A 10,228-nucleotide genomic window follows, 5' to 3' on the forward strand; every position below is an offset into this window, starting at 1 on the left:
GGGCAGGGACTGTAGGTGGAGTTGGAGGTTGCTGCGCTTAGCCCTGTAACTCCGGCAGTTCCACTGCCATACCACGGCCCCGTTAGGCCGTGCTGCCATGATGATGACTGTGAAGGGACTCGGCTACGGAGGCCGAGGTTGTAGAATTTGAAGCTAGCAGCCCATTTAGCTGAGTTTGTATCTGAGACACGGTTGCTTCCTGGGCGCCCTGCCGTTTCTCGAGCGCCGTGAGTCTATTAGCTATATTTGCCATCCAGGCGGCATTGTCTTTCTGCATGGCCATGAGGCTTTGTTGCATGCTTTGAATAGCGTTTGCAAAGTCTGTCATGGAAGTGGTCCCGTTTTGGGAATTTTCTCCGCTACCGTCAGGCTGCGCACGGCGCTTCTGGGGGGGATTCCTGGTGGGGGACGTTGCTTGTGACGGAAGGTTAGATGCCTGCGGCGCAGAGGGGGGTCTGACAGAGGGAGCCCTAGCGGCGGGTGGGGGATTAGGAGAGTCGGTTCTGCGCGTATGCATGTCGCGCTTAAGCAGCGATTGAATTTGTTCACGTAGTTCGGCGATTTCGGCACTTTGTTTCTGAAGCTGGGCCCTGAGCTCCTTATTTTCCCGCTCGAGAGACGGAGACCGCGGCCCCCAGCTCACCTGTTTCGTGGACTGAATCTCCGTCCCAGGTAGAGGAGGGTAGGAGGTGGAGCGGCTCCTGGTCCGGCCGCGCCCGGTGGTGGAACGGGATCTGGACCTGGACTGCGTCCTGGAGCAAGAGGCCCTGTTCGACTTCTTCTGGCGGTCCGAGAGCAGCCTCGTAGGACTGCGGGAGCTGCGTTGTTGGGTGGAGTCGGGGGTAGCCTTTTTCTCGATAAAAGCCACCTTGACGGTTGCGGGTGGAGACTTGGTCTTGCCGGTGCGGTCAAACCGCACCTTACACTTTTTGCACCCCGTGAAGTGCGCCCCTCCACAGAGGATGCACTTGGCGTTACAGGTGGGTGGTTCGACGAGTTGATGCTCTACTCCGCATCGCGGGCAGGGGTTGCTCTTGGGGTGCGGACACACGTCCACTCGGTGCCCTGCCCTCCAGCAGTTGTGGCATGCCTCCACTTTGGCCTTGAAATGGTGGCAGGCATATAGAGTCCCATAGAAGTTCGCCTGCTTCGGGAACGCTTGCACATTGATGAAGGTGATTAAGATAGACTTGGTTTTGCCCAGAGGTCTTGCGTAAGTGGTCGTGTACTGGGAGCTCTTATTCATAGCTACCAAATCTTGGATGATTTCTTCTGGATTTTGATTGTACAGCGCGTTGTAAATGATGCCACGTACCGCATCGTCAGGGGCGGCCACGTAAGCGCGGAGTGGGTATTGCACGGTGTCTAGTATCAAAGAGTCCACAGCCACATACCTCTGCGCTCGGTCTTCCGCAGAGGTACTCATCGTGAACGAATTGTTCAATGGGTTCAGGCGCAGTTTGTCCTCCTGCCGGGCGGTGTTATAGTCAATGCGGGCGTTCGCGCATACGAGTGGGAGAAGCACTCCGCCGTTGCACCGTCGCACGCACAGTCCGCCGCCGGGTCGGAATATGACCTTGAGGTCTGTTTTGGGTAGCTTGGGTAGAGGAGCGTGCCTTTTTGGCTTGCCGGAAGTCAGCGGAGCCGTCGGCGGTGTGGCTGAACTAGAAGAACTGCCGGTAGAACCGGCCGATGGCGCCGGGAGCGGACTCGACGCCAGTTGTTGGAGCTTGGGGGTAGGCAGCCTTCCGGGCTTCAAAGGCCCTCTGCCACCTTGGGTCACTTGCGAACTCCTCTGGGGTGATATTTTCTCCCGCGACACAGTAAGCCATCTCCAAGGACGGCTCCATGGCGCTGAGCGGCGTCGGAACAGACGCCGGTAGGCCAAGACCTAACCGGCTGTCGTGGCGAGACGCTCGTTGCGTTAGGCGTAAAGTAGGCCTATTCGCAACTTTCACGTACGGTGGCGCCGTCATGCGGCGGCGGCCAGAAATAATCGAAAAATTATACTCGCCGCTGGCTGCCGCCCGTTAGTGTAGCGTATTGGTGTTGTCTACGCTTTTCCTTCCCTTTGGTTGATGTTTTAACGCGTTCAAAGCTCCTGTGGGATCCTGAAGGACACTTAACATGCTCAGAATGAGCAAACATAGAAGTAATCGTATTTGCTGCGTGCCGCAATGGGTGCCGAGCGGTAGTTATGCGGTTGGTGATGTGAGCCTTCACTCATTCCCACCGGCTGCGTCCATGAAGAAGAAATTGATTATTAAGCTGCGGATCGGCAGAGGTTTCACAGAAGCGATGAAGGTTTGCAGTGCGCACTTCATGCCGGAGGACTTTTTTTTTGGAATACGACAGATGAGTGACAATTCCGAGCACTTGAAATCATGAATAGACGCACGTCCATAAAGACGCAGGCATAGCACTATATTATGTGTAGGGAAAGAAATAACGCGCAATTTTAACTCATATGTGTTGTAGGATGATTGATGCTTGCGTTCTTGCCACTCATGCCCTTGCGGCTACGTTGGAGCGCAAACATTCTACCTGAAGCCTTATACCTGCTTCAAAATTTCTTGTTCTCGTTCATACATTCGTGCTGTGCAACACCGGCTTGACATTCCACCATTTTCGAACAGAGAGACGAGTTTCTCATTTGTGCATCAAAGCAAAGTGACGCAGGCATAGAGGGACCTGGAATTCGTACCTCGTCTGCCACTTTGATGCGCGGTTGCAACGTGTGCACAGGTGCGCATGACTGCACTCGTAAAGTAACAAATCCTAGTCCAACAAGCGTTAAACTACTGTACAGTGTTTGCTTAGCGAACCCTCAGCTGATCTGCGTGTATATTATTTTATAAAGATAACTGGAAGAATGAAGCGAGCATTACCGCGGACCAGTAAATGTCGGCAATGTATCGCTTGATCTGTCTATAGGCAAGACGCGGTAGGACTCACGCAGGCTGTAAAACTACCGTAAGACTGTAGCTTGCACAGCACGCATAAAGCGCAATAACCAAATTGCAAGGGTGAACTGTTATCGTATTAGCTCGCAAAAGCAGTCAGATATGGTTTTTTGTTTACTTCTGGCGTTCAACATACAGCTTTGTGAACACAGGCAGGGATAACTAGACAATAAATTTTCGCACACAAAACGCTGCTTTAGGGCTGCTTTTCACGCCGTCGATGTAAATGACTACGGTCGCGCGACACCAGGAAGGTTTTTTTTTTTGCTCGACACGGCGACTTATTCAAGCGGTCTAAGTAACAACTTGCAGAGAGCACCACACCGTATAAAAGTTCATGGTACCCACTCAAAGAGGTCAAATTAATAGAATAGCAAATAAAAAGCACGGTCACTTCTCTTAATAACACCGTCGCGGTAAAACTGAAACCGCAGCTCATGTGGCTTGCTTCGAAGTCGCGAAGTTTTTATGCAAAGGCCTTCAACAGTCACAGACGTCGACGTGCACGCTTTTATGCCGCAACACACAAGATGATCAGCGAAGCTGGCTTCGAATCCCGGGTTCTGCTAACGCCCAATATGAGCCGTTACGCAGGCTAACGACAGCGGGCGTGTAAATTGAAGAGGCATTTCAGCATGACGGCGCGAAACAACATGCCACTGAGCAAGACGACCGCAGCACTGCACCGACTGCTCTAGTTCTTAATCTCTCGGACAGCCATGTTGGATTTAAGGTGGCGCCCCCTATAGGCCGTGAAAGTTGCGAATAGCGCGGAGGCCGCCGCGTCAGATAGAAAAGCGCTTCTCGCGCACAAAGTCCGGTCTGAAACTTCCGAAGAAAGGTGAAGACGGGTGCCGGGCACCTGAACTGACCTTTGGGGACCGGTTTCAGGCCATTTACGGTGAAATATTCGCCATCTCGGTGAAAAATTCTCGGAGCCGATGTAAGGTGCGTCCGCTCTGCTCCGCCGCTGGTGGCGTTCTCAAGAACGTGGAAGAGAGGTACGGCGACGTTGGAAACTCGTTTGGACATTTCTATCCCGTCCCACGTGCACAATGCTTTTTGGAGATCTGTGGGCGTCGTCCCATTAGCCTTTTGACAGCTTTAATTATCCGTGACCCCCCGCAGCGCTTACCGTTCTAATAACGTACAAGCCTCAAGGAGTGGTGAATAGAGTGCTAAAGATGGGGCAAGGAGACGAGGCAGAGAATCGGTAGAAGCGGCGAAATCGCGAAATCAGTGCACTCATCGCCTGCAGTTACCCTATGGGGCGGATGGTTGGGAGGAGGAAGACGCTACCTTAAGGAAATAAACGTGAGGAAACGCTACTTCAATAGACACAGACAATACAACAGTTGCAGAATAACTCAAGGTATTGTACGTTTCTGCAAATTCTAATAAAAAAACCATGAAAATTTGTCGACTGGACAAATGACCGACGGTTTGCAGATGCAAAATCACATTAAATAACCGAAGGTTCTATGCAACACTACGCAAGCGGTCACACGTCAAATCAAGATTTCCGTGCTATGCGGCTATAGCCTTGCTCGACGTCGCGGGTTCGATCCCCACTATGGAAGCCGATTTCGAAAGCAGCGAAATACAATAGCGGTCGGGCACTTACATTTAGGTGCACGTTAAAAAACAGCTGGGTACCAAAATTAATCCGGAGTCCGCCACCATGGCGTGACTAATAATCCGATTTTGGTGCAGGCACGTAGAGCCCCATAATTCTTCCACCAATTCTGCTAACATGCGATGTGCCATGTGTAGGCATGACAATGCTCAACCATCTCATAGGTTATAAATAATGGGGCAGAACCACGCCTCAAGAAAAAACGTGTCGCTGTGAGATCATGTGACGGTGGTGGGTGTGGGTCAAAGGAAGCAGCAAGCAGTAGTAGGCCATACTGAGACGATATTACTTTCCGCAGAGATGACTGGGCCGTTTGGTGTCATGCGCGATATGTTTATCTTGGAACGCAACGGAAACATGCTTATGTTTTTTCATGGGACCGCCGTTTAGTTGAAGGATGTCTGATCGAGTTTGCACAACTTTTTCGATTATTTTGTATTGTAAACGTCATAATTATTCTTCAATTAGGCTATTCACTTACCGCTCCTTATTTTTTATAAATCCAAAGCATCATTGGCTGGGTCTATTGCTAAACGAAAGGCGAATGTTGGCATTCTCGATACCAGACATTCTTTTAATGAACAAGAATGGCCGAGAATTCTCATGCCGCCGTGGAGCTTTTTATCGATCAGAATCAGAATCGGTTTTTATTGAGACCATTAGAATGATTACAAGTTGTTAATATTCAGGAGTAGGTCCCGGAGTCAGACTGCAATGGGACCTCCTTTACAAAGTAAACGTAATAAAAGAACAGGCGCTACTTCGCGCAGTAATCGGTGACTGCTGGCAACTTCGACGTAACAATGGACTTCAAAGTGGTATAAGGCACTCGAAGGTGGTAAGCGTTGCAGTTTCTGTAAATGTTCTAAGCGGTGTGCTAAAACAAGGTGGCATTTTTTGGCAAGGTGGCTAGTGTGCCTAAACAAGGCGGCATTTTTCTATAAAGCAGTTGCGGCCATAAGAAGCTTGTCGTCATTGCATACAAGGTCTACGACGAGACGTAAATACATTTCAACAGCTTTATTTGCTCTCAATAGAATAATTAAAAAAATTCCTAATTGGGTCTTGATATGACCCAATTATGTTGGGTCATATCTTTATGTGGAAAACGTGTAGGGCGTCGCAGTTTATGACACGCCGACTTTCTCTTTTTTTTTCAATATCCAAACAATCGCAGGTAGATTGAGATATGCGCAATCAAAGGTGAAGGCCGCATACAGGAAATATCGAGATTGCGAGTCAGACGCCAACGCCCTGTAAGCAAATTCGGGACCAAGTTTGAATGACAGCACGCCGCAGCAAATCCTGTCTCGGCACAAAGCGGAATGTCATTGCCAGGCAAGGCGTGCCGTATCAGTAGGCGCTGCGATTGGCCGACACGTTCAGTTTCAAACTTCTTCACGGGGCGTTTCAGCTTGATATTGTTGCCCGAACGATGTATTGAGTACCAAAGGTTATTTGAAATGCATATTTACAAAAAACAACTGGAGCACTGGCCAGTTGGGCCGACAGATCGAGACACCGGAGCAGTGGCTCTTAGTCGGGGCACCCGCGCGCGTGGAACAATAGCAACACGCACTATGCATGTCATATGCATGCAAATACATGCCATATGCATGGACCCCCTTTCGTCCATTCCCACGGAGCTCGGTTTCGATATTGCCTGGATATACCGCGGAAATTCAATGATAAATGTCACGAATCAGGCGCTATGTTTATTACCTTCAAAAAATAAATGTGCAAATAAATGCGACAGCCTTCAATTTCGCCATTTAGTATTGTCCAAAGACACTAAAGATGAAATTACATGTTCTGTAATAACTGTTTTTCCCTGTAATTCAAGCAGCAGCAATGTATTTCTACCCAGAAATTTAGATTATTCTTTATTCATTATACATAACACATTTCTAAATGAAAACAAGATGCCTTGTTTAATGCCCCAGATATGTTGTGGGTGTGTCGTTTATTCGTCAAGAATGGCGTTCGCAGCAAGGTTCAGGTGCAAACCATGTGGCGGCATCAATGTCAGTGTTAATGGGCGTAGCAGGCTGCAACTTATCCTTGCGTGTAGCAAAAGCATGGCCACGGTCTAATTTTCCCTCTGCTCTGAAGGGCTTTTTGTGTTTGACCAACAGAGGAGCATTCGTCGCTGGCACCCCTGCTGATCCACCATAACAAATTCAGTTCTACGAAACCATTGAATCCCTCCCTGGAATGACTGCCATTTTTGTACCTGTTGACGGGAAGGAGAACAACATTGAATGCACTGCAGCTTTACTGTTTTTTTGTTTGTTTGCTTGTTTTTTTGGTCCTTGCACGTCCTGCAGACCACCCAAGGCCTGGGACGAACGTGAAATGTTACCAGCGTACATAGATTGCTCGGAAACTCGTTCACGGTCTGGCTTTCGCTTTTGCGCACTCGCAATTACGACAAGTGGGGCGCAATGGGCTTGAAAGGCATTAGCTCAGCGGGTGGTAAAGACGAGGACAAGAAAGCAGGCCGAACCTGCTAGGTAATAAATAGATGTGCAAAAGTACACAAAGCTTTCTTTTCTGCACAGCACTATTTGCCGTTGGCCGGTGCGATATTGTGAGTTTTGGCATTTTAGATTTCTTTTTAGGAGCAGTGTATATAACAGCGTTGTATAGCAATGAATTTCTGCTGTCGTTAGCGCTAGAACCTATATCTACAAACAGCCTCACATCAAAAGGTACCTCAAGTCTCTCTGAGCTTCACTGCGTAGACGTGGTGACGAAGAGATCTTTCGACCCTTACAAATATCGGTTTGACCTTTCAGTCACTCATGAGTCACCTATCAGTCACCCCTGTCACCTATCTGTAGACTCGACCTTTCTGTAGACTAAGTCCGCAGAATGTCTGCAGACACCGTGCGGACTGCAAGTAGACTTGTCTGTAATATGCGTGCCCAGTGAGTGTGTGTGTAATTATGTATATGTATCTATATATACATACATATTCTGAACCATGACATATTTTATAATTACGGTTGAATAGTTTTGACCTTTCAGTCACCCATGAGTCACCCACCAGTCACCTCCATGTAGAGCTAGTCTGCAGAATGTCTGCAGACACCGTGCGGACTGCAAGTAGACTTGTCTGTAATATGCGTGCCCAGTGAGTGTGTGTGTAGATATGTATATGTATCTATATATACATACATATTCTGAACCATGACATATTTTATAATTACGGTTGAATAGTTTTGACCTTTCAGTCACCCATGAGTCACCCACCAGTCACCTCCACGTAGACCTAGTCTGCAGAATGTCTGCAGACACCGTGCGGACTGCAAGTAGACTTGTCTGTAATATGCATGCCCACCGAGCGTGTGTGTGTGTGTAGATGTATATCTATATATAAACGCATGTATATACATATTCTGAACCATGACACATTTTATAATTACGGTTCAATAGGTCTGACCTTTCAGTCACCCTTGAGTCACCCACCAGTCACCTCCACGTAGACCTAGTCTGCAGAATGTCTGCAGACACCGTGCGGACTGCAAGTAGACTTGTCTGTAATATGCATGCCCAGCGAGTGTGTGTGTGTGTGTAGATGTATATCTATATATAAACGCATATATATACATATTCTAAACCATGACACATTTTATAATTACGGTTCAATAGGTCTGACCTTTCAGTCACCCATGAGTCACCCACCAGTCACCTCCATGTAGAGCTAGTCTACAGATTGTCTGCGTATTGTCTGCAGACACTGTGTGGACGGCAAGTAAGTAGACTTGTATGTAATATGCATGCCAAATATATATATATATATATATATATATATATATATATATATATTCTACATGACACATTTTATAAATAACAGTTAAATCGGCTTCACCTTTCAGCCACCCACGAATCACACACACACACACGTGTGCGCATCCTGAACCATGACACATTTTATCATTGCGCCCTGTTTTGCCATTTTAACATTTTGAAAACTTTGTCACTGATTGCTACAAGAACAGTCTGATAATGGCAGTTATATAAATCAATTATTTAATACTAATTGAAATAAGGTAATTAATAATTATAAAATAATAAAAATAAAATCATACATTAAAATAGATAATTAATAATTAATAAGGTAATAAGGTAATACTGGCGTGTTACATAACGTACATTAAATGCAGCAGTTATACTATGGCTCGAACCGCAGCCTGAATTTAAGGACATATCTACCGCGCGACGCCGACACCATCCATCCGACCACCGACTGCGTGGTTGCTTTCGGCGCCGGCCCCCAGGAGGCGCTGGCCGCGAGCACCGGTAAAATTACGGGTGAGTATATTTTCCCGTTTGCACCTGGTCACCGACAAGTCACGGCATGCACGCGTGCACGCCATGTGCACGCCGCAGTGACGGCGACCGATGAGGTAGTGAACATGCCGTGCCGAGAGGAATTGTGGCGATTTTTGTGTGTATTAATGATCAAAAACCCCTGTGACTGCATAACGTAGCTCTCAGTGTTTTCCGTGTGGTGTGCCGATGCCAATTATCGTAGTTATGACCCGGTCGCGCTTTCTTTGTTACCGGCTCATGAAAAGCCGATGGTACTCTCGCTGCGCTCGCATTCCATCACAGTGCGCGAAAGAATTTTTTGAAAGTTGTGCTATCACGTGCTGTAGTTCATCTGCAATTCTACGCTGTTGACGCTGGAGGCACCGTGCGCCGACTGTCTTTCCTGCGGTACCTGTGCGATGCGGCAGCAGCTGTCACGGAGACTCGTTTACCGAGCACGCCTAGAAAGGTAAGTCCGGCGCGTGCGCGCATTTTTGTAGTCCGTGAAGTGGGCATTTCTGTACGAGTAACAAGGTGATTAGTAACGTGACAAAAATGATCGTGCTTTTCGAATGTTCGTTCTTGTCGCAGGGCGCATTTAGCGAAGTTTGATGAAAATTGCCCTAAAACGTGATGTTGCCAAAATCTATCGACTATTTGCTTTCTGCTGTGAAGTTTCCTTGCGCCGGGGACTGCTTGATTTGAATAGGCGCGAAAATTCAAGCAGGGAAAGTTACTATTTCTGTACGTAATTTTTCAGCGAGAAATCGTATAGCCATTTCTAGAGGTACGTCGATTTGTCGTCTTCACAGCTAACGGCTGCGCGAGATGGCACCCGATTGCTGTGTACGACGCATGGCCAGATTTTAGCTTGTATGCAAGTTCTTTTATTTATATAGTGTCTTCAGGCAGCCTGTATTTCTTGCGTTGGGTGTCATGTGTTTTCGTGTATTTGTAAATGGTTCCGAGATTTCAACAACAGTATCTATCTTTAATGGAAAAAATTGTTTTCTCACCTGAAAAAGAGGGAGTCTGTTCTTTTTCAATGCATCGTCCTTTTTGGGGCAGGGCTTTGTTGCACCGCATAAATAAATTAGGTTTTCGAACGCTTATATCATGTGTTAACGAGTTTTCTGGTTGTGCAATTCGCATTTGACTTGGTACAGACGTGCGTTTGTGTGAAGTTTTTTATAGTTGATTCATGTTTGCTCCAGTTCCATTTACATGTTAACTGCCTGTGATGTAATAATCGGGTATTTGTGCAACCATGCAGCTTCATGTAGCTGTTTGTACTAGACTTTTCACAATGTCA

The sequence above is a fragment of the Dermacentor albipictus genome, chromosome 6, assembly GCF_038994185.2.
Source record: "Dermacentor albipictus isolate Rhodes 1998 colony chromosome 6, USDA_Dalb.pri_finalv2, whole genome shotgun sequence".
In the NCBI taxonomy this organism is placed as follows: Eukaryota; Metazoa; Arthropoda; class Arachnida; order Ixodida; family Ixodidae; genus Dermacentor; species Dermacentor albipictus.